Source organism: Lissotriton vulgaris, chromosome 6 (genome assembly GCF_964263255.1).
Source record: "Lissotriton vulgaris chromosome 6, aLisVul1.2, whole genome shotgun sequence".
NCBI classification, from domain to species: Eukaryota; Metazoa; Chordata; class Amphibia; order Caudata; family Salamandridae; genus Lissotriton; species Lissotriton vulgaris.
Window position 1 is genome coordinate 85,782,267 of NC_141694.1, and position 23,916 is coordinate 85,806,182.

At 46.9% G+C, this 23,916-nt stretch overlaps 1 protein-coding gene across 3 annotated transcripts in view; it reads left to right on the forward strand.

Annotated features, from left to right (window-relative positions):
- LOC147706838 (uncharacterized) overlaps positions 1-23,916 on the forward strand; it is a 384,044-nt gene that overhangs the window by 13,486 nt on the left and 346,642 nt on the right. The window lies entirely within an intron of this gene.

Sequence of the window (23,916 nt, forward strand, 5' to 3'; positions counted from 1 at the left end):
ATACATACTACAATACCTCACCCCGGGGCACGTTAACAGATACAAAAAGAACAGTGGTTTGCCCCTGTTGTGGAGAGGAGGGTGCGGAGTTTCTCCATATGTTCTGGAGCCGTCCGGAAATAGGGAGCTTCTGTAGGGAGGTGACCGCAATTCTGTCAGAGGTAACGTATCACATCGCCGGGCTATTTCCTTTTACACTGGTTCCCCCACACCTCTAAGACTAAAATAACAAGTACATTTCAGGACCTGGGTCTTGTTCTGGCAAAAAGTGACATCACCAGCCACTGAAAGGCTCGAGGAGGCCCCAACACACATAGATGGAAGAGGGAGTTCATACGACGGGCAGGCTATGAAGTGTCAGTAAGGCTTTGGGAGGCCAGAAGAACTGGAAGTGAGAAATCATTAGAAACAGCCAGGACGTGGGAAGCATTGATGTCCCTCTTCAAGCAGACATAGCTATATTAGAGTAAGAACGGCAGGAGACCGAGACCGGAAGCAGCCAGATGTAGGTGCATAGGGGTGGTGGAATAGAGATAGTGGATTTGAGAGTGTTGTCCCGGTACCAGGAACTCGGAGGGAGAGCAGTGAATAGGTTCACTTGTGTGAAGTTCCAGGTAATGACACATGAGTGGGAACTGGGGTTTGTGTACACACAATATAAGACACGCCTAGCAGGAGGGAATGGGGGGCGGGAGGGGGGGGGAGTTGTTGTCCTTGGGCATGAAGCCAGCAAAGGCAGAAGGTAACAAACAGTTTATTACCTCTTGGAAGCTGATAATGTCGAAAGAGTTCATGCACAGTAGTTAGTCACACCAAAACTGGACTCCGATACGAGGTGAAACTTTGGGTAAGGAAAGTGATGGGAAACGAAGCATGAAGATTGTAATGAACCGCAATGCCATCTATGTAAGAAATGTATCTATACTGCTGCCTGTATGTTGCCACGAGTAAAGGATTAATAACATTTGTTAAAAAAAAAAAGGCATCATAGTGTTTAAAAAAAAAAGACCTTTCAGCCTTGCTGTACTGAAGCCAGTGCTACTGTATGGTATGGCAAAAAAAAAATTGACATTTCCAATAGGTGAGACCTATTGGCTTTGCTAATGCTTGTTGTTAGGGCCACCTCACTTGCCACCAATAGGGGCAGAGTTTGCCAGAATGAGATATGTGCCCGTAAGGCAGAGACCGTGCACACCAGATTACCTTCCAAAAGGTCCTCAGGTGTAAAATGTAGATGATTGACAGGTGAGACGGACTCCATTCACATAGTATATTGGGTCCAGAGTGTTAATGTTAAAGGAGAATAGGCAGGACTTATTCCAGTTGACTCTAAGGCCTGAGACAGTGGCAGAAGTGGCAAGCAAATGTTCAATTGAGGAAAGTATGGCATTGACATTGTTAAGCAACATGTGAACTGCGTGAAGGGAAATGGAGTGTGTCCCATCTCCAAGGGAATCCCCCATTGTTGGCCTCAGGATCCCAGAATGTGTGCTAGGGGCTCCAGTGCTAAAAAAAATTAGAGAGGGGGCAGAGGGCATCCCTGGCGGATGACCTCTGTATCTCTATGGGATCTGATATATGGCATCCTATTTTAACTCTGGCTGGTGGATTAGTGTATACTAATTTGACCAATCTGAGCTAGCGGGGTCCCAGTCTATACCAGGTAAGCACGTCAAATAAAAAGGTACATTCAAGAGAATGGAACACCTTATGTAAACCCAAAACCAGGCAACCTGAATGTGGATATGTCTGCAGGACATGTGTTAACACCTGGAAGAAACTGCGGCGATTCAAAGAGTTATTTATGGCTGGTACAAACCCATTCTGATCGGGTTGTACAAGATGTGAGACCAAAGGGGCCAACCCGTCTGTCAGGATGTTCCCCAGGACTTTGTAGTCTGTATTCAGCAAAGCAAGAGGCCTATAAGATTCTATTTCTAATTCATCTCGCCCCACTTTAGTCAGAGAAAAAAGTAGGACATCCCTCAACATTGACTACAGAGCCGCTGCAAAAAGAGCAGCGTTGTACAGTATTTTAAGAGGAGGTGCCAACAACGGATCGTAAACTTAAAAAAATTCAGACAGGTGTTTTGGGGGTGGCTAAAGCACGTATTGCCTCTTGCACTTCAAAAATGATAATATCACCAGTAAGCTCCTCCCTATGCTTTGGTGAAATTCTTGGCAGGGTGGCGTCTTCCTTGAAGTCGCCGATCTACCCCAGGGTCACTGTGTTCACAGATGTGTACAAATGCGTTTTAGTGGTGTGTCAAAGTGACATGTAGTTTCCATTGTGTTTCCTATAACTGCCCCTCGCCTGGTTGTATAGACCGTTTTGGATGCCTAATCTATTCTTGACTTATCATCCACGCCAGCAATGTTCCCGGCCGGTCAGCTTCAGCGTACGTTCTCTTAGTTCGCTGCATAATTAAGACATCACAGTCTTTCCAGCAGCGCTGCGTGATGACGCCTGGCCTTGTGCAGTTGTGCCTGGGTGACATTGGAGGACCATGACTGGCCCTTGAGTCCAAGCTGGCGACTATCCAGTATGGATATGTCATTAGTGAAAGGGCAGTGCATGTTTAGGGTACTACCCAAACCGTGCCCTCTGATGGATACCTTGAAGGCGTCCCATTCTAATAATGGAGAAGAGGCAGAACCAATGTTGCTGTCAAAGTACTCTGTTACCCCATCACCTAGAGAAGCTTGGAACAGGGATGGGGGTGTGTCTTCTGATGTGGACTTCTGCAACCTTCAAGTGGGTATCCGGGAGGAGAAGAGGACACTCCAATGCAGCTGCAATTGGAATGGGTTGTGATCCCAATGTGTTTGGCCTAGGTAGTTCGCATTTGTGATGCAGGGGGCAATGCTATGGGTACAAACAAATCGTTCAATACAGAAGCCCGTGTGCATAAAAGTAATACGAGCATTACGGTGATGCTAAACATCCGCATCTCTCTGCGTCTGATCGTGTGCGTGGCAACGAAAGAAAGCCCTGCTCAAATCCATATCCATACCCCCGAAGCATAGGTGGATAATTAGTGGAGAACATTTGCCATGTCCATCTCCTCTACAATCTTGATGCCTTCCGATCAATAATGTGGTGTTCCTGCAAATATGCTATGTTTGTTTTCCACCTGCATAAGAAGGGTTATACAGCATATTGCTGAAGGGAGTGTGAACACCTCGCACATTCCATGTGACAATTTTAGTGGCAGCCAGAAGTTGCTGGACCCCTGCATGCCCCAAGTAGGCAACACTTGTCCCATCTAGTAGCATACAAGTGAGCGAGTCCAGATCACAGCAGCTATAAAACAAAATACAACATAGAAGCAATGAACAAGTAATATCATTGAGTGCAGGCTAAAAACGGGTACCTGCCCAAACCAGCAGAATGAAAGGACTGGTAGGAAAGGGCGTGGGCAGTGGAGTGAGCCTTTGAACAGCGCCCACATCCCACATGAAGAAGGAGCCAAAACAACTCTGGTGACCCCCAAGACTCCCACCCCAAATATGGTGGCGCAAGAGATGTTATCTGGAACTAAGCCTGAAGGAAGAACAGGTTAACCATTGAAAATATTACGGTGATAATAGTCCCAGGCTATACACTGGGGGTCCAGCAGAAATTACACACCTTCCTTAAAGTAAAACAAACTTAAAGAACAAACCACTTTGGGGAGACCCACCAACCGGACATTGTTTCGCCATGATCTGCCTTCTGCATTCTCTGCATAGTCTTCCAGGTTGCGTATCTTCTCTTGCAGTATGTGGAGGTGGGATTACGTTTCTTTAGCTTTCAGTTGAAGAGTTGTCATTGATTGTTCCATTGAATGCACCCTGCCTGTTACTTTCCAGTGATCATCTCTCAGCAGCGTCAGATCCGTGGCAGCTGCATCAGTCTTTGATTCTAGGGATACTCTGGTACCACATCCAGTTTGTCAGGGATTGTTTCCAAATAAGAGCAGCCACCCTTTGGTTTGGTTGTTTGTGGAGAAGCTGTGGAGGCGTTGATGAGCGTGCACCGGTGTGACCAGGTCTCCATGCACCATTGTAGAAGCCGGCCAGGAGGGTTACCCAGCAGAGGTAGTGGCGTGTTTCAAGTGTGGTCCGCTAGTGAGAGCCAGATCGATCCTAGACACCTCACAGCACGAGCAGCCTAGCGTGAAAGTCCATCAATATGTTAGCAATAGGTGAGTAGGAGTAAATAGGCTGCTATGGCAGTTCAAGTGTGTTGCTACAGACAACGTTTCAATGCGCAGGCCTTCAGTCCGTGCCACTGAGCCCTTAGGCAAACCCTTTCCTCTCCTCCTGATATTCATGTAGGGCCTAAAAAGATTGCATCCTTGGAACCTATATTCTGCAGTCACTTCACTAGATGTGTGCAGCGAGGTTGTACTAGATGGGATCCCTAGTTCTGCGAGCACACTGGGAGAAGTGAGCTATTGTAGCTAGCTTACAGGGAGGAGACCCATTCCGGGAGAGCGCTGTGGGTCACTTTCGAACTCAATTAAATTTGTCTGCTTCATCAACAACCCCACTCCCCATTCCCCCTCTCCCCACACCATGCGAACAAGACAGTAGTCCGTTTTAACTGCACACATCAGCAGGTCTGTGGGCTGTTATGTCAATCGGACACCCATTTGGTAAGAATGGCGCACACACTGGTCTCCACCTCACATCCCCCCAGCACCAGGCACCATGCATCTGCATTCTGGCTTATTTAATGTCCATGAGACTCTGACATGTAACAGTAATTCTGTACAATGAGCCCCCTGAATACACCAATCTGGTGACTGGCCCCGAGGAGACCCCAATATGCAGGTAGTGGTCCTATTGTATCTGTATGCGATCTTCAGGCAATGCCCGATAGAAAGTCCTCTGGGGGGGATAGCCCCCTTTTTCCCTTGGGCCCACAATAGGAAAGCCCCCCTCGCTACATATTGCACTCTCAACGTACCTCCAGACCTGGTTTCCGGAAGAGTGCAGGTCAAAGGAGGGGAGACACTGCACAGGCAAGTAGTTACCCGTCCATTTCTGCTGCCTCCGTGCTTCCGGATTTGGAGCCGTGGTCGGACCTTGCTAGTTCGAGCCCCCCTCTTTCATGTGGGCCCAAAAAACGTGAGGTAACGGCAGCTGATCAGCCCAAAATGCTAGTCCCACAAGTTCACAACTTCAGCCGAATTCATTGCTCCACTAGCCATTTACTCGAAGCACTACATCTTCCTCGTTGACCTCCACTTCCATTTCAAAGACGCTAATTCACCAGCCTTCTTGAAAGCATGAACATTATCGGCTTCACCAGTCACACACACAAAGCAGGACACACGATTGACCCTATCTTCACTGCCAGCAACAGATTCAAGTTATGTCTTTCCACCGAACTCACTTGCACCTACCCTGCCATTGTCCACTTCACCATCGCAGGATACCTGTGCACCACCGCCAGGCCCTCCGCTCCTCCCACCGCAGCTGAAGCAAAGTTAGAGACCCAATCGGGCACGAAAAATCATAAAAATATTACCAGCCCTGCAGTTCTAGTATCTTAAATAATCTACTCGACCTAACTGTAATGTATTTGACCTGTGAACTGGTCTCAAGTTCTGTGATCCTAGGCAAATATTTTGTCTTATGGAGCCGCCTTTTTCTTTATTATCAAATAAGAGCACACATTCACATATACAAACAAAAAACCTCTTCATTTACTAGACTTAATGTTTGCTCCTTGTATAAAAAGAATCAAGCGCATATATTGGGTACGCATGATTCCTGGCTTGCCTCTTACTTCACCAATAGCATTCTCATCTGGGCACGAGCTGTAATAATTCCGAGTTCATGTTTAAAAACTCACTTTTCATAAATATATTACCAAAGCATGATGTGGTATTTCATTGTCATTTACATATAGCATATTTTCCATTGAAATGGCCACAAATCTTCCCACTAACATGTAGTTTTACTGATAATAGCGCATAAACAATTTTTTAAAGTGGGTTTCAGCATACATATTTTAAATTTGCACATTACCAAGGAAAGTGTTCTAATTTGTTTTGATTCTATGAACATACTTTTTTCACCACATAATTACAAAATGGGTCTTCATAACTAGTGAAATATATTTGAAATGTTTGATACAGTTCACTGAGCTATTTCCTGACATCTTAAAGCCTTTCATTTAACATGCTTTGCACAGTTCAATTGTCACACAGTTCACTTTACAACATCCTCTAACTAAAGTCACAGATAGTCATAAGATACGCTGACTTTTAAACTCTATATCTGAAAGCCAGAAAATGTGACAAGATAACCAGATTTAATGGCACTTTTATTGCGCTTTCACTTTGTGAGCAGTAAAGATGCCTTTAAATCTTGTTATCTTGTCACATTTGCTCTGCTGTCAGAGACAGAGGTCAAAAGTCAGTTTGTCTTCCCTGGATTTAGAGGATTTTCAACTCCCCAGAAAGGAGTAGTCGTCCCTAAAAATAGCTCCTCCTGAATAAATCTTGCTCAACAATGCGAGTGATGAAGTGGATTTTTCGAGCCCTGCCAATGGACAGACGCCCTCAGCACCACCCAGCCTGATTGACGCAAACAACCTGGAACAGGCCATACAAAACGTCTCCACCTGGATCACCAAGTGTGCCAACTGAGTAAACCCGATCAAGCTAGCCAAGACCACAGCAGATTCACCAAATAAGCCAGTTGGTATATAACAGAACTTTGGACAATAAAATGCAACAGCAAGCAACTAGAAAGGAGATGGTGCACCAGTAGAGACCTCTCAGACCAAGCCACCCTCAAGTTGGCCCTCAACAAATACCACCATGCCTTAAGGACACGAAAAGAGGCGCCCTGGCAGACTACATCTAAGCAAGCTCCAACCACAGCAAGAAACTCATCAGCAGTATCAGAGATATCCACCATCTACAATAACTTTGAACCTCAACCCACCGACCTCTATAACCTCCTCACACCAACGGACACCACCCACAACCATCCACTCACCGCATGGAAATAGCTCACTACTGAGAACACCACAGCCTTCATGAACTCCATTCAATCTGGAGCACTAACAGACACCAGCCCCCACCGCCCTCTGGAGCAGGGAAAACCGCTGCTAACCCACGCCAGCCAATATCCATCACATCACAATTGCTACCTTCCCTGACGGATGGAAATATGTAGAGGCCGGACCTCCTTCTCAAGAAAACACTCTGTCGACCCCAGCGAACTCTAACTGCTGCACCACCTCGCATCTCCTCCCCTTCTCAGCCAAAAGGCCATCAACCACCAGCTCACCCAACACCTGGAAAGAAACAACCTGCTGGACGCCTCTCTGTTTATTTCCCGCACCAGCCACAGCACTGAGACCGCCCGGATCACAGCCACCGACTACATCGGAAGCATCCTCGACCGTGGTACCTCTCAGAGGCATTTGACACTGTATCCCACCACACTTATCAAGAGACTCCACCACATCGGGATCCAAGGAGAATCCCTCTAATGGATCACATCCTTCCTCACATGATTATCCCAGCGAATCCGCCTACCACCCTTCACCTCGGAACCTAGGGTCAGCATCATGACGCCCCTGTCGGACATCATCGGAACCCACGGGCTCAACATCATATCCTATGCAGATGACACCCAGCTCATCCTCTCACTCACAAAATTCCCAACCCACCAACATTGTAAATAAACAACAATGCTGGACCAGCTTTCACAACTACATGATGAGTGTCGCAGGATGGATGAAGACCAACTGCCTGAAGCTCAACAGGGGTATCGAAAAAGGGTTCACCCAAACAACGTCACTGGGACCTGGGTAACATAAGTACTGAGAAAGAGGGGTCCCAGCAAGGAGTAACAATTTCAAAGAATAAAGTGATAATAAAAGAAAAATCAATTGGCCTGCATTGTTGTTTATTCACAATGTAGGTAAGCTCAAGTTGTCATCAATTTAAGTACAAAATCACAGATACTTCATAGTGCCCCGGGGGGGGGGGGGGAGAGTGGGTGGTGGTGATAAAGTGCAAGGAAGTGTGGGTATAGGATGGTGAAAATGTAATAACGGCCAATCGGCCTCACTATACTGTATATCAAAGTCCAAATATGGACACAACCAAAGACTGTGGGTTCAATACATCATTTCATATTAATCATGCTCCACATATTACAGTAAATGTTCAAATTATGGGGTGAAGCTGAAAGAACATGTAAGCTGTCGACGTTTCAACCCTCTACTGGTTGGAGGTATTAGTTGTAACCTTGCATCAGGGTCTTCATCAGGACGGGGGCAGGGGCAGGCAACCTATTTAATGAACAATGAGTCTGCATTTTACTGGAAAGTTACAATGCATGAGTAAGATTATTATTATTAAGCACACTAAAAATTGGTAGACAAGACATACCAGGGGTTGCTCGTCTCCAAGATGGATGAGGTAGAGGACGCTCTCAAAAGGAAGATTTTCTCCAGGTCCTATAATGGAGGGCATATTGGTAAGTGCCCTAACAATAAAAATAACCAATAATTGAAAGTAATGTAAAATTACACTCACATATAGTATTGATATACGGCTTCCTTCAGATCTAAAAGGGGGAAGGGAAGGTAGCCCAGCGTTAATAAGAGGACTGCATTGAGAGAGATACAAGAACGATACATTGCATGATCAAGAAGGAGGGACTTACAGTGGATGAAGCGATGTGAGCGTTTCAAATCCGCCAGGGGTCCAGCCACTTACAATCGTCCCGCTGGGCGTGAACGAGTGAAGCTCAACAGGGATATGACAGAAGTGCTGATTTTTGCCTACATCACCTCCCTGTGGCCCTTCAGACCCACAACCTCACTGACAGATCAACTGTGGCTTCATCCTGGACAGCAATCTCTCCATACAACATCAGATCAATGTAGTCTCCTACGCGTGCTTCCACACTCTCCTCAAGATCCGAAAGATCTTCAGATGGATCCCAGTCAGCACCAGGAAGACCGTCAATTAAGCTCTAGTCACCAGCCATCTGTTCTACTTCAATGTGCTCTACGCGGGAATCGCCACCAGACTCCTCAAGAAACTCCAAACAATAGAGAACTCAGTTGCCAGTCATCCTCAACCTCCCCAAAAGGACCCACATCACCCCCACCTCAGGTAGCTCCCCATCTAGAAATGATGTCAATTCAAGATTCAGACTCCATACCGACAAGGCCCTTCTCGACCTAGGACCAGCATACATCGACCACTGCCTGAACTTCCACCAACCCTCCAAACACCTGTGCTCCACCTCCTTCGCCATTGTGCACACACTCTACATCTGCTGAAGCAACAGTGGAGGATGATCCTACTTCTCAGCTAAGTCTTGGAATGACCTACCTCTTCCCATCTGTACATCATCATCTATCCCCAAATTCAGAAATGGGCTCAAGACATGGCTCTGACTGATCCCATCAGGAACATAGCACCTGGATACCCTCGAGGGTGATTAGTCAGACTCTACAAATCCTGAATTGAATTAGACCCAAAGTTGGTGCCTAACTGCACCATTCGGTAGCAGAGGGACCCCCCCCGTCCCCTTACCAGCGCCACAGCACAGAGCAGGTCCCTGGCTTCAATGTTTCACCCCGTGGCTCGGTGGCTTAAAATCTGTTTACGCAACCCCCTCCCAGCAACGCACTTGAGGGGCGAGTAGTTTGGGGTCCCTATGGTCTCGGGCAGGAGGATATTTATTTGAATGACTGGATCGGGGCATGGAGTCCAATTGGTCTGCATTTGCCATCTTGGCCTCCTCGGCCACGTCCCCTCCTGTACCCCTTCCCCGTTTCTGTTAACCTCATTGTAGCTTTAAAGGCATCTCGTGCTGTAGTTTGAGTGTGTCCTTAACAAATTCTTTAGTTCTCTCTGCGAATGCTTGATGATCTTGCTATTCTAAAGTTTTCCCAGTATTGGACAATCACAAATTTGTCATCAAATCTGTGTGGAGACACTGTAGCTATGCTAGTAGAAGAAAAAATGAATCCCTTTCAAAAGAATAAAATAATCTCAATGTATCCCTAAGACCCTTGTCACAAAATATTAAGTTACCTTCAGTAACACTTACTAGTGGTTGCTCTGACTGTAGAGTCATTACTTGTGAATCTTCTAAGGCGCAATACAGAATCCTCTTTTATTACCTTTTGTGCACTGTCACGCTAACGAGATTTGGTCGATCCTGACCACTTACAGTTGGGACATCCTATTCCTTACCGAATCATGGACTAAAGACACCTCTAACCCGGATATTTACATAGCCACCCCCCCGGACTATCGCTTCTTGGGTGTGAACCGAGAGGGAAAAACGGGAGGTGGACTGGCCATCCTGTTCAAATCCCACCTTAATATTACCATTAAAAAAATTACTAACATTGGACTGATCGAAGCTATGTATTTTTCTATTGCTGACTCAGCGGCAGTCTTCCTAACCGGCATCTTAGTCTACAATCCCCCTAAAGCATCTCCTTCCGCCTTATTACAGTTGGTGCACATCATCACTGACTTGGCCCTCAAGCACCCGCACTTTATTGTATTAGGAGATTTTAACCTTCATGTGGATGACCCCTCCTGCACCCAAGCCACTAGTTTCCTAGACTCTCTTCAGAGCCTGAGCCTGGCGCAACTTATCCACGGTCCAACGCACGTGGCGGGCCATACATTGGACCTTATTTTTTCCAACCTGCCAGGGACCATCACTCATCCCTCCCTTCCCCTCACTTGGTCCGACCATTACCTGCTCGCGGTCGACATCTCACTTCCTCAGGCAGCTACCCCGGCGGAACTGGGAACAGACTACAGAAGAAAATGGCACAAGGTCACTTGCACTGCCCTAGAGCCGATATTCAGTTGCCCTTTGGAGTCTCAACTAGAAAATGTTGATGACTGTGTCACCAAGTTTAATATGACCTTATCGGCTGCGATTGATGAAATTACCCCTCTTCTACCTGTTTCATCTGCAAGATCCCGCCCCTCTGCTCCTTGGTTCTCAGCTGCTCTACGTAAAGAAAAAAGTCACTGCAAACAATTAGAACGCAGCTGGAGACGAACATATGATACTGAGGCAAAAACTATCTACAAAACGGCCCTTAAGAAATTTACTAAACTAAAAAAATCGGCCATGAGAGAGTTTTTTGCCTCACAAATTAAAGATGGAGACAATTCGGCTAAGATGCTGTTTAAAATTGTTAAAGACTTTGTAAAACCCCCTGCTATGACACCTAACAATCTAGCCACGAGAGACTCTCTTTGCAATGGACTATCAGATTTCTTTCAAGAAAAAATTGAAAAAATCGCATCCTCCTTTCCTCCAGTTAGAGCATCTGACCGTTCCCGCCCCCGGTCTCCAACAACCATGAGATCGCTCCTTCACTAGTAGCATTTAAGGATCTCACTCCTAACTTTGCACTTAAATTACTCTTACAGTGCAAATCTGGCTCCCCTTTGGACCCAGTTCCCCCTAAAATCATGAGTGAACTGACGACTTTATTGTTAGAGCCACTCACTTCCATTTGGAACGCCTCTTTACAACTAGGCCAATTCCCATCTGCCTGGAAGGAAGCACTGCTGGTGCCTATCCTAAAGAAATCTGATGCTGACCCCACACAATTCAGTAATTATCGGCCCATTTCTCTCCTTCCGAAACCCGCGAAGGTCTTGGAGAAGGCAGTCCAATTACAACTGGCAGAATACCTAGAGACTAACTCTCTTCTACATGACTCCCAGTCCGGCTTCCGTACTGGATTCAGTACGGAGACCGCACTGCTAGAGGTATCGGAGACTGTGCGAGAGTGTGTGGATAAGGGCGAGGAGGCCATGTTGGTCCTCCTCGACCTATCCGCCGCATTCGATACGGTGTCCCACAAAATTCTTCTAGACCGACTGGAGCAGATTGGACTGGGCGGCACTGCCCTGGCGTGGATCAGTTCCTTTCTCCAAGGACGATTTCAGAGGGTTCTGCTCAGACCGTTTAAATCAGGATGCAAACCTCTTGTACGTGGAGTCCCACAGGGCTCAGCGTTGAGTCCTCTGTTTTTCAATGTCTACCTAGCCCCGTTGGCCAAGGTAGTGGAGGCATGCGGAGTCAGAGTGATCTCTTATGCTGATGATACACAGCTGATATTTTCTTTTAGAGATCACTCTGACTCCAGCCTCTCTAGTTTCCGCCATTGTCTTGGCGAAATCTGCTCTTGGATGTCCTCGAACCACCTGCGACTTAACAGCGACAAGACGGAGGTTTTGTTCTTTAATCAAAAAATGACCATTCCACCTTCATTATGGTGGCCAACAGTACTTAACCCCCCCTACCCCGGTTCACTCTGCCCGCAATCTGGGGTTCATATTTGATGATACACTCTCCTGCAGCCCTCAAATCAACAAGGTTACTGCGGCCTGCTTTGGTAAATTAAAAATGATGAGAAAGATCTTTCCATATTTGCCAATGGAGGCACGCAGAACAGTAACTCAGGCCTTAATTACCTCCCACCTGGATTATGTCAACAGTCTATATGCTGGGGCCCCTTTATATCAAATTGAACGCCTGCAAGTAGTTCAAAATGCTGCTGCAAGACTGATTGGCAATATCCCATACAGACACCCTATATCAGCGTTTCGCAAAGAACTCCATTGGCTGCCTATAGCCAACCGTATTAAATTTAAAACGCTTACACTTGCTTTTCGAGCTCTGAACGGAACTGGCCCAGATTATTTAAAAAAGAGATTGAGATTGTCCCACTCAGTCAGAGACCTTCGCTCTAACAACCTTCGTCTCATGCATGTGCCAAGATTCGTTGCACAGGAACTGGTGGCAGAGCCTTTGCTGTTCTTGCCGCCAAACATTGGAACTGCTTACCGATCGACCTCAGATTTGCCCCATCCGAAGCTCTGTTTCGCAGACGCCTGAAAACCTGGTTATTTTCATCTATCTAGATTGCTCCTTCACCTCCTGCTGACAGTTCTAGCGCCGGGACACCCCCATTGGGGGTAGGCGCGCTTTACAAAATTCGTAAATAAATAAAATAAATAAATAAATGGATGGTGCCATTGACCTCACTTGCACCTTCATCTTGCTTCTGGAGCTGCAAAAAGGCGCCATCCCTGCATGCTGATTTCTGTCGCACTATTCCATGTTCAAGAACCAAGTCTCGCTAACATAATTGGTATTTTCCTCTGGCAGTGTGTGATAACTGATATTTTTTCAAGATTTTATTTTTATATTGAAGCAAGTTACAGTGTGACCATACTGCACGTTCAGAACCCACATACAGACATTTTGCTTATTTAGTGTTTTGCAATACATTTGTCTCTTCTGCATTCAATTCCTTCCTGGGTGAGTGTAGAAGATTAACTGACCTATGAAAACATAAGCAATGGCCATGGATTATAGTGACGTACTTTACCATGTTGTCATGAAATTCTCTTTAATGATAACTTCAATTAGATTCTTCCATAGTTCCTTAGCAATGAAGTCAGTATTTCTTTAATCAATGTTCTTGGCAGCTACCAGAGTGTTAGTCCGTAATTGTCATGTACCTAATAGTCTACGTTCCAATCTGATGTTTCTGTGCCGTACTTTTCTGGGTTTCTTTTGTAATCTTTACTGTTATGATAAAAGAATTTCATCCTATTGATGTGGTAGTGGGTGTTTCCTTCACAACCATTTCTCCTCCCTGCACAATGCATAACTTTCGACTTCGGCCCTATGAATCAGTGTTTTCCTCCATTTCAGCAGCATCAGTGGTGGTTTAAAGATCTTTTGTAACAATAGCACTAGATCATTATGTTTTTAAGTAACTTTGTCCTTTTTTGGTTGATGGAACAATCCTAGGCTACATCTTTCAATATGGTAGATGCCTGTAGCCCAAGCAAGGTCCTCGTTTGCATCTTACCAGAATAACCTTATTCTATAGCAATCCCACATCATGTGCTTGAAGTCAGCATGTGTGTTGTGGCATTGGGGGTATTCCATGGCCAACCCAGATTAGATCTCATTTGTCCTGTATGTTGTCAGCCTGACCTTCTGTAGCTTAAAGCAGGCATTTCTGGAGACCTTTTGTGGGTAGCTTTAAGATTTTACAACATTTCTTTACAGCCTGATTCACTCTCCTACTTCTTCGCTGATTGCAGGGATATTCCAGTATGCACTAATAGCACTTTATATAACTTGTTCACTAATCTAAGTCCTTCTCCCATTATTGCATTATCGGTTGAACTGCATTTTCGTAGCTTGTCTTGTGTAATGTTCTAGTGTTTCTTCGTTGCTTTTACAATTCTGCTATATCACAGGAAATTGTTACCTAGTAAGCAATCCTCTTCATGCACAGTCTAAAAGTTTGTTAATTTACCCTCTCTAAATATGTCTCCCTCCTCATTACTGTGATGATAGCTTTTTCCCAGTGTACAAAGTGGTCTGTACTTAAACTACCTGTTTGTGTTGGTAAACACTAGAAATCAGGGGTGTCTGGGTCACTCTTTTCAGTGGGCAATTTTAACTTTTTCATTTCAACTCTCCTCCTGCCAGATTTCCTCTGGACAGGGAGAGGCCTGCTTACTATGTCACAAGGTACTGTATCTTTCTCACAGAAGTATTTTTTTAGATTGATTAGCAAAGTGATAAAGTAGTTGGCGTAATACCAGCATGTTTGTAATAGTACACAACCCATTACTGACAATGGGAGCACGGACCAGAATGCTACCCATGATCATAATGCTTAATAAATGTTCCAAGAGTACTTCTTTATGATATACGTTGATATCCAAGTAACAAAACATGTGCTGCTCCTTTCGCAGCTCGCCCCACCTCCCAGATTAACTGTCTGTTGTACTTGTACTAGTGTCAGTGGAAATACACAAGTCTTATCCCAGTTAACACTTTAGCTAGATATGTTCTAGAATGGCCCCTATAATAGACAGGCCAGAACCCACATTCCTCACATACAAGAGCTTGTCAGTGGCATACACTGAAATGGTACACATTATCTCCCTGATCTGAAAGCCTCTATGCTCTCCACTTAAAAAACAGTGCAAAGAGAAGTGGGGACTTAGGGTCAACACTCATGGGGAAAGCAGCACAGGGTTGGTGCCTTTGTGGCTCCATCTCGACTTGCCTAGGGAGGGATGAAGTCTGATCAGAGGTTGATGACGCTCCTCTCGGTGTGTTGGGGTTATTTGAAGAGTTTCTGGATCCAGTCCGACACAATGGAAGTTTTACTGGGTGAGAAATCTTATGGTTAGGAGTATCTTCCAGATGATTGTTTTAACCATCTTACTCATGGCCCTTATGCTGGGTTGGAAGGATTTGCAGCGTTTGATTTGAGGGTTCCAAAAGAAATGTGGGCTCCCTACTGGAATAAGCATCGCTCTGTTTCTTTTGCTAAATCTTTGAGAAAGGTGCTGAGAACGATTTGGGGTTGTTGGGTGCATAGATGTTCAGAAACGTCGGTTTCCCCCCTCCTATTTCTATTGATATTGGCATGCATCTGCCTTTTGGTTTCTTTTCCCTTAATTGTTATGTTATGTTATATTACATTTATACAGCGCACAGCTACTAAGTGTCCCGGCGCTAACTCCCAGAAAGAATTAAAAATTATCAATACTCTGATGTCCGTCTAAAACAGCAGCGTTTTAGTTTTTTTTTTAAAAAGCAATGGGTCATGGATACTCCTTAGAGCCATCGGTAGTAGGTTCCAAGCCAGGGCGGCTTTGCGGACAAATGAGTTGCCGCCAAGCCTCTGGCGGATGAACCGAGGATTTTGCATCAGCCGCTGATCCGATGATCGCAAGTGCCGGGAGGGTTTATAAAAGGCACATCGCTTCTGCAAATAACAGGGCCAAGACCACGCAGAGCACGGTGAGCCATGGAAAGCATTTTAAATTTAAAGCGAGACTCCACCAGGAGCCAATGCAGAGTACGTAAATGTCTACGAGGCAATCCCAGTAGCAGTCTAGCGGCCGCATTTTGAACTACTTGAAGTTTCCTGGTCAAGTAAGCCGGACTGCCAGCCAGCAAGGCGCTACCGTATCTAGGCGAGACAGAATCATTGCTCTGACCACCGTCTCCTTAGCGCTCACTGGCAGCAGAGGGAGGAATTTCTTCAAGATTTTAAGGCTCCAAAACAAGTCCCTGTCAGCTTTTTAATCTGAAAAGAAAAGTTCAAGTCTTCATAAAACCAAACCCCTAGGTTTTTGACCAGGTCCTTGCTCACAGTAGGGCATGGAAAGTCAGGGGGCCAGAGCCTAACCCTGAAGTCCTCAGGGAATGAACCATACAGAAGAACCTCCGATTTTTCTTCATTACACTTCAACTGTGCGCTTGCTAGCCAATGAAACACCGAGGCTAGACTATGCTGCACAGCCTCCACCGCATCCTCTTCCCCTCTTCCAAGAGAGCAAGAGTTGTGTGTCGACTGCATAGGCCATCACCGTAGCCCCCTGAGACTCCGCAAGATAAACCAGCGGAGTCAGATAGATGTTGAAAAGAAGAGGGCTAAGGGATGACCCCTGAGGAACACCAGTGGCCAGATGTAATGGCGTAGACATGCAGGAGGGCAACAACACCTGCTGTGATCGACCCGCCAAAAAAGCTTGAATCCAGCACCACGCCGAACCCAAATGCCAAATGCCATTAGGCAATCCAGAAGTAAAGAGTGGGGCACCGTATCGAATGCCGCCGAGAGATCGAGCAAGACCAGAGCGACTCTCCCGCCGGCATCCAGGCACTCACGGATCGCCTCTGTCACCTCCACAAGCGCAGACTCTGTGCTATGGGCCGCACGAAATCCCGATTGCGCTGCGTGTAACAGACCCGCCACCTCTACATAGTCTGTAAGCTGAGATGTCACGACCTCACAGACTATAGCCAAGCTTTGCAAGAGCTAGATAGGCCGATAGTTGGCCAGGGACATTGGGTCAAGGGACGGTTTCTTAAGGAGGGGCAAGATTAGTGATTGCTTCCAGGGTAGCGGAACCCAGCCCTCGCAAAGTGATTGATCACTAGATTGACTTCGCCATTAATTGTGTCAGCCACCTCCGCCAGAAGCCTAGCAGGACAAGGATCTTTCGGTGATCCTGATTTGAGGGCTTTCAAAATTCTAAGAGATGTAGTTAAATCCACTGGACTAAAAGCGGAAAAGGTGCCACTCCACTCCTTCTCCTGCACCCCCAAAGGAGCAGCCAGAGTTGTCTTAGGCCCACTCAAAAAAGATTGCTGGATGCCAACTATTTTTTCCTGAAAGAAGTTAACCAAGGTATTACACCAGGTAACAGAGGATGGTATCACCGCCGCCTGGGCACTAGGAGCCACAAAGCTCTGTACGATGGCAAATATTTCTTTAGAATTGTTGTTGGCCCGCTCAATATGAGCCGAGAAGTGAAAGCCCTTGGCTAGGCCAATAGAAGAATAGTACAGCTTCTCTTTAGCTCTCAGTGCCAGTTTAGCAGTGGGGCAATAACTACTGAGACGCCAGGCTCTTTCAAGAACTTTACAGGCGTGTTTGTGTTCTCAGCTCCGCAGTAAACCCAGTTGTACCCAGTTTACGGATGTATTTGTATAGGTTCACCTCCAGTGCTGTTTTAGATAGGTTAGCAGCCCAGCACTATTGTTGTATGATTGGTGTCTAATGCAGAATTTGTTCGTCCTTAGCAGGCGTCTCTCTGAGAGCATATTTCCCTTTCCTTTCAACTTCAAGATCCTTTTTAGGTCTCGCCTAGCGATGCAGCGCCATGCGCTGCTCGCGTAAGCGAGATCTATTGTCGCTGCTTTGCTTAGCGATGCGGGACAGGATGGGTGCACGTGCTCTTGAAGACTGAAGACATCAGCTTGGGTGAACGCATAGGGCTCGACTAGCGGCATTATCACAATGCCTGCTCGCACCATACGCGTGCACATCTGACAGCGCCGGGACATGTCATGTGCACGCTCACGGCGTCTCTTTGAGACAGCCGATGTGCACACTCATGGCGTGGGTCCGCTAACCGTATGGGCGCCGGCAACTTCAGCATGGAGCCTGCTGCAGCTCAGCGTGGTTCCCGAGGTGGGCGTCATACAGCACGCAACACCGAGAGGCCCACGATGCAACTAGGCCATGATCGGAGTGGGTGTGCAGCACTTGTAGACGCAGCACAGAAGTGATAGTCTCTTCTTTCTCCCGACATCACACCGGACTCTCGAATTACTGCAGGGGACACCTGCGTTTTGGCTGGGAGAGTGAAAATACAGAAGCTGTACTAGCCGTGAGTACCTGTAAGAGCGTTCTGCTTGGAGTCTGTCGGCTGTGTACTTGGACACGCTACGGCAAGCGCTCTGTCTAAGCGCCATTGCAGCGGGTGTGAGACTCTGAAAGAATTCGGAGGGAGCCTGGTAACCTCGGCAAGAGACTGCGACCCAACAATAATACTGAGTCGGCGTGCTGTGGGCGAGCTGTGGAGCAACTATTCTACTCAGGTGCCTGGTGTACTGAGACACTCAAGGAAATGCGGAACCGTGTGGAGGCATAGGCGGTTGAGGACAATTATCCGAAGTTGCAGAGAAAGACACTAACAGAGGGGAGACGTGGTGTATTGTTCACCCATGTCCTCCTAAAGGCTCATGACTATGAGCAGCTACGTGACTGACACGCCTGACACACACTTTACTGCACTTGGCACTAAGTGTATAAGCCCGCACCACCGCATTGTCTCGCATGTCCATCCTAGCCCGGGTCTATCCTACCACAGTGCACATGGTCCATGGCAGCAGTGCTCTGCGGAAATCGTGTGTGGTTCACTAAAAAGGCACAGACGAGTTGCAGCAGGTTGGATTGCGTGGGCACACCGCCCGCATCACGTACGTACACATAGCACTAATAATCAGTCGGAGGGATACGCCTGTGTGATTATGATTTGGGTGGATGAAAATATGAAAAGAAAAAACAAGAATGCTAGGAGTAAGTTGATGCAAGTAGGTGTAAGCAGGACTAAATAGGTATAAGGAGGACTCTAATTGTAAGTAAGAATAGGGCTAAAAGGTAGGAGTATCTGGGAATAAAGCGAGTTAGCAGAAGTAATCATAGGAGTAAAATAGCCATAAATACGAGTAAGTGAGGTTTGAAGAGTAGAAATATGCATCAGTAAGTAGAAGTAATAGAAGGAGTAAGTGGCTAGAAGTAAGATTATATGGGACTAAAAGAAGGAGTAAAATTAAGAATAGAAGTTAAGTTGGTGTAGGTGTATCTTTGTTACAATGTACACATGAAGCTACAGGATGAAATGAAAAACAAGCAGTCAAGCAAGCAAAAAGGCGATTTACCATATGATATCTTCACACTAGAAGATTCTATCCAACCAGTAATCATGCAAACAAACTGATGTAAACCACACACACTTTTTGCATACAATATTTTAATCATGCCCAAGACATCCTACAACACTCAGCTAGAGAAGCAGTACTCGTACATGTTCCAGGGATGGGAGGAACACAAAAGCAAAAAGTGAAGCCAGCACGTGCTGACCAAACAGGTGCAATCAAATAAGACGGACAATGAAGCCAACCAATGGTAACCAATAGGTGGGCTCTAAGCCTCTAGCAAGTAAACAAAAGCCTTGCAAGCATGAGTGAATGTGCTGTCTCAGACGAGACCAACAAGCACACAGTTGTTTCAAGAGGACTACAATGACTAATACAATAATGTCACAGAGGTCCACTAAAGGGGAAGAGCATGTGGGACAAAAAAGGCACCACCACCAGCTGGGGGGTGAGGCTGGAGGGCAGAAAATGGGAGGTCCTACAAAGGAAATGCCACTCGAAGTCCATGAAAGAAAACATCTCTGGGGGTCAGAAGAAAGACAAATTTTCTGAAACACATCTACAGATACATAGCACTGGCTGCACTAACATTAGTGGATACTAAAGACTATTAACTAAAATTATCACACACTGTATTTACCACAATGCATCTGGTTGAATTGTGTGCTGGTATACCTGGGAGTGTGCTCTGTCCCCTTTCATGTATAAAATGCAGGGATTGCAAATGTAAGCCATGTGATTTGTAGACGGCCAACTTCCAGTTTTGTGGCTTGATTTCTTTGCACTTGAAAGATAAAGATCCAATAACACCCGATCATCTTAAACGTTAAAGGCTTAAAGGAGATATCCAGTGAATTATGTCACAAGAGACCTCAAGATCTCAGCTGACATCAAACATTCTAGAACGCCGAATGTGGGCGATTGCTAGAGATGCAAGGAGATGTTTTTAGGTCTCGGACTAGCGTTGCACTGCGCAGCAGTGCTCGCGCAGCCGAGAACTAATGTCTCTTAGTAGGGGGCTTGAACCCGCCCCTCTTCTCCATTGGCTGGCTTCCTAAACGGAGGCCAGCCATTGGAGGAGAGGGGTGTATCTCGGTTCAAGCCCCGTCTTTTCCAGATTCGGGGGTGTGTTTTTTCTCTTCTTTCTTGTTTTCGTTCTCTCCTCTTCCCATTGGCTGGAATTTTACCTTCCAGCCAATGGGAAGAGGAGAGAGCGAAAACCACTTCCCGAATCGGAAAATGTCTGCGCTTTGCTGAAGCCATTTCAGCCCGACCGTCGCCGGAAGAAGTCGTCCTCAGGTGAGTGCTTGCTGTCCTGCCCCCTCGTTGCTCGTGCTTGCTGTCCTGCCCCCTCGTTGCTTGTGCTTGCTGTCCTACCCCCCCTCGTTGCTTGTGCTTGCTGTCCTGCCCCTACTCGTTGCTTGTGCCTACTGTCTTGCCCTCTCATTGCTCGTGCTTGCTGTCCTGCCCCTTGTTGCTCGTGCTTGCTCCCCTGCCCCCTCGTTGGTTGTGCTTACTGTCCTAAACCCCCTCGTTGCTTGTTCTTTGCCTCTTCCTGACCTCTGACGTGTCATTTTATGACGTGTTACATTGAGCGCTGGTTAGTGAAAAAAGCGAATGTAAGGTACAATATGGATTACGAGCTGTTATAGACAAGGTTACTGCATGACTGGCTAGTTTTATTCCGCAATTAGCGGCGATATTTCCGGGCGGTAATTTTACACCCGCTAGTTATCTTCCTATAATATACCCCACGGCCATTGCGTCTGCCCCGCCACCACTTCCTTCTGCATCACCACCATTCCGGTCGCAGGGTACCCCCTCCTCCCCTTCAATCGCCCCCTGTCTTACTGCCCGGCATGTTGTAGCAAGGCTATGTTTGAACCACACAATTTCCACATACACACATTCATACATTCCTGTGAATTATACATTTCACACAACGGGGGGCCTTATATTAAATTATTTCCTTCGCCCACATAATCACCTTCTAAGCATAACTATGCATTTATGTAGTGCCAGCATCAAAAGCGCAGCTGCAACAGTGCCCTTTGTTAAGCAGCATCCTCTCCGAGAATGGTAAAGGAAACCTAAGCATTGCACTGGCAATCAGGGCCGGCAATCAGGGCCTACCAGCAGCCGTAGACTGGAGGAGGGGGGAGGGGTGCTTTACAACCTATCAGCTCTATCCGCTGAAGGCGCTTCTTAATTAATGCATTAAATACTGCTGCTTATAACACAACTGCTGATTAACACAACTAACAGGGGTCTATCCTTCTACTGCAGACAACCAAACAGTACAGCACTGTAGTTAACTTGCCGGCACCTAGAAACCCTTTTTATGCCCAAAACAGTCCCTTTAAAGCTCACTGCCACCGAATATAAACATGATATACATGAAAAAATATATAATATACCTAACAAATAAGTGAGTTATTGCCCAACAAAGTCACCCAATGTTTCTGGTGGCATTTACAAGATTCTCCCCCGAACACCTCGAAAGAATTATTGAACCATAATATTTACTTTGTGTGCTTTGCTTACTGACCCAGGTTTACCCTTTTCCAGCTTCACTGCACCCTGGGACGTAACATTTACGAGAATAACTAATTTGCACGATTTTGTAATCAATGTTATGGTATGTTTTTAGAGTTTTGTGTAATTTAAAGGCCGCTACACCCACCAACAGAGGTGTGAGCGTTAAGAGCAGGACACGCTATCCACCAGCCGCACATGCCGGCCCTAACTCGGAGATTAAGATGTAGAAATCAAACAGAGCGTTGCGCAGGACAAACCATGCGAAGCCTCCCACGCAGCAGCTCCGTGAATACAAAAGCTGCTTCACAGGGGCGGAGAGTGCCGGGAAGAGCGTCTCAAGTGGAGGAGGGTGGGCTGCGCCCCTCTCTGTGGCAGCCCCAGGGCACAACCCGATCCATTACTGGCACAGCGCCTGCATCAAAAGACTTGGCGCTTTACTGGAATCAGAAGAGTGAAAGGCGGAGTTAATCTTGTCGGTGTTCGTGCCGCTCACCTGTAAACTACACGCACCACTCCCCAACATAGCTCTACTCTTCATCTCCCTCACACGCTGACCGCAGGGCAGAGAAGGCAAAAGAAACAGAAAATAAGATTCCATATATGTTGCGTTTTCAGAACAAAACCCACTTAGATTTGTTTCACCAAAATAAAGCATTTTTTTGGTCAATGGATTACATGCAAAGCAGGAAAAGTCACTTTTTTAAGAAACGTGGCGTCTCTTAATATTAGAATTGACGACAGTAGGCACAGAATTGTCTCCTGGCGTGTAAATATATAGTGGTGTTATTGATCCGTACACGTACATTCAGTGTATAGTGCTTTGAAAGAACCAACCGTGCCAGGAGTCAAGCTTGTAAACCCCAGACCGCCACTGCAAGAACATTAACCCGCTGAACTATCTGGCTAGGAAATTCGAAAGGTATGCTTTATGCAGAGCTATCCAGGGCACATTAAACGTCTGACCAATCTTGCTGTGATTTGAACAGGTGAACTGCATCTCACGCAGACTCATCTGGAGCAGGTGCATTAACCTTCTGAGCAATCCTACTGGGATGGGTACAGGTGACTTGTACAAGTCGCTGCACACTGAACTCTGCAGCTCTCGGCCGTGCTGAGACTGAAATCTGTTGCAAGTCAGACCTATCTCTGCAGCAGGCGCTCAACCGAGTGAGCACTCTGCATGTCTGTCCCACACGCAGTCCGAAGACTCCCAGACAGCACGAGTCCTCTGACCTTTGGGGATTATGCATCAACTTATTTAAGACTTCTTTCTATGACCGCCTTCAGCCAGGACGCCACCAAGGTAAATTCAGAAACAGAAGCTCCCAGAGGCCCTTGTTCGGAGCACGCCGGGCGCTGTACAGAATCCACATAACCGAGAGCGCACGTCCACGCAGGCCGGCCAGCCTGGGACTGGCGCGAGGGCACAGGGCACTTACCAGAGTCTAGAAGGTAGGGCAGCACGGCGCTGGCCGCCAGGCTCCACCAGACAGCGTGCAGCAGGCAGAGCCGGCCCCGGGGCCGCCCCTCTGTCATGGTCCCTCCAGCGGGGCTCTCGTAAGACCAGGCCGTGGCCCACGAGGGGGCCTCTTCATGTGGGGGTCTCTCTCTGGCCCTCGAGGTGCCTCTCCGTCCCGAGCGAGCCCCAGATTCCAGCACAGGCTCCTGCCTCCCTCCCGTCCCCCTGCCCTCCGTGTCTGGTGACTCACAGCTGAGCACCGAGCAGGGGAACAGGAAACGTTCAACTTCGCAAACAGCTGGCCCGCTGCTCCCAGGTCTCAGGCACTTTTTAGGTCTCGGACTAGCGTTGCACTGCGCAGCAGTGCTCGCGCAGCCGAGAATTAATGTCTTAGTAGGGGGCTTGAACCCGCCCCTCTTCTCCATTGGCTGGCTTCCTAAACGGAGGCCAGCCATTGGAGGAGAGGGGCGACACTCTGTTCAAGCCCCGTCTTTTCCAGATTCGGGGCATATTTTTTCCTCTTCTTTCTTGTTTTCGTTCTCTCCTCTTCCCATTGGCTGTATTGTTACCTTCCAGCCAATGGGAAGAGGAGAGAACGAAAACCACGCCCCCGAATCGGAAAATGT